The sequence below is a fragment of the Capsicum annuum genome, unplaced genomic scaffold (genome assembly GCF_002878395.1).
Source record: "Capsicum annuum cultivar UCD-10X-F1 unplaced genomic scaffold, UCD10Xv1.1 ctg10898, whole genome shotgun sequence".
NCBI lineage: Eukaryota > Viridiplantae > Streptophyta > Magnoliopsida > Solanales > Solanaceae > Capsicum > Capsicum annuum.
Window position 1 is genome coordinate 1 of NW_025815908.1, and position 1,876 is coordinate 1,876.

General features: G+C 39.0%; 1 long non-coding RNA gene across 1 annotated transcript; it reads right to left on the bottom strand.

Moving 5' to 3' along the window:
- Positions 1–52: 52 nt before the first annotated feature.
- LOC124890054 lies at positions 53–1,767 on the bottom strand. Its single transcript, XR_007048918.1, has 2 exons — positions 856–1,767; positions 53–464 (listed from the first exon to the last, which is right to left on the bottom strand). It is a non-coding gene; the product is annotated as an uncharacterized LOC124890054 (long non-coding RNA).
- Positions 1,768–1,876: the final 109 nt, after the last annotated feature.

Below are 1,876 nucleotides of genomic sequence, written 5' to 3' on the forward strand. Positions count from 1 at the left end.
TTGCTAAGCGTAAGGACAACATAAAGCCTTTTAACACATACAGATTCGGTTATTCGCATATTGAAATCTTTAATATATATGAAAATCAAACTAATTGAATTATCCGAGAGGGGCTTCATAACACAGAAATTGCAGCAATACTATCAACACTTATTCCTTCATAAAACAATGAGCATTTTCTATACTATTTGTGCCATGAAAGGAGACAAGAAAAATACTACATTCTTCAGCAAGGACGACTCTGATTCAAATCCTCCCCCTCCTCCTCCTCCTTACGACAGATTCAAACGAAGCGATCATTGAGGAATCCCAGGACTTTCTAACACGCTTTTGGACCTTGCTCATTATCCTTTTGGCACACAAGAAGCCAAAGAAACCTAAGAGGTAGATCTGCTAGCAACGTTGCTAGCTCAACAATGGTGACACAATCCAGCAGTAGCAACAAACAAAGTACCATCAAGTGGCTATTAATAAAAACAACATCAGGCTAAAAATATTAAAGAATATCAAAGCATCAAACTTTAACCAGGAAACCAACTATTCAAACCACAAGTAGCATGTAAAGTGAGTCACTAGACCGCAAGTTTATCAAGGGTGTTACGAGCAGATAACAACAGGTCACGAAAAAGACGACAAAAACCATATGTCCTACAATCAGCACAACAATTAACTCTGGCGTAACACTACAAACAGCATCGTCTTCCACTGAAAACAATCAACCTATGGTCTTTAAGACCTTTAATTAGCAAACAACCCAGCAAACAATATTGCGTACAACTAAATAGTTAACTAAATCTACTACAAAAAGAGATGAAGCAGAAAATGACTAAATTAAAAGGACGAAAATAGGTTTACCTCTTTCGGGGCAGTAAAACGGGACTCAAACTTATAACAAAAGCTCAACCACCACCACTAGAAGGTTTTCGAAGAGAGGTTTCTTTACTCAAACCCAGACAGCTCAGAAAAGATTTTTCCTTCTTCAGATTTTCCCAACCCTAGAACCTCCTCCGGGGCAGCAAACGGGATGACGAGCTATCAGCAAACTTGTCGCTACTAGAATCTCGCGACGTCGACCACCAACAGAGCATTCGTTTGCTTTTTCCTCTTAGAAATTTTGAAACCTCCCAGATTTTCAACTAAGACTTTCAACTTGAATTCATTAAAAAAAATTCAAAAATTTTTCCTCTCTCTGTTTTCGAAATCAGAAACTTACTCAGAAGATTTTTCCCTTTTTGAAACCCTAATTTTTAACCTAAAAGCCTAGTAACAGTCCCCAAAAGAAAGAAAAATTGTCCAAAAGAAATTATTTTTTTTTGGTTCAGACCTTAAAGAGAGCTATTTATAAAAGGGGGGTTTGAGGGTTCGTTTTTTGAATTCAAAAGAGGAGAATGCTCACAAATTGTACCCCTATTGATTTTCTTGATCGGATTTTCAACAGATGGCAAACAACCATTGGGGAAAATGGATCATTTTCCCAAGAACCAACAAAAATTTGCCAAACAGGTACGAATCCATATGCGTTATCCCGAAAATCATAGAATTCGGACGTTGGGGGTAACACCTTACCCTCTTTCTAAAAGATTTCGTATCAAAATCGTGTGGGAGAGCACGTGACTGTGAAGAGGAAGTAGAAAACGGGTTGGATGTGGGGTGAGATAAGGGGAATCGGGGGAAAATGGGTTGATTTGGATGGATTTCGGCCGAATGGGTTGGCGGGTTTGACTGTTGTTTCACTGAAGCTAGGAATTATTGTTGTACGTTGTATTTTTGTTCTTGGATGGTTGTACGCGTAGGTTCTTGAAGAAAAGAGGATAAAGATTATGGGACTAGGCCGGGTCGGAGGGATTTTGGGCCTGGGTTGGTGGGTGTAATTGGG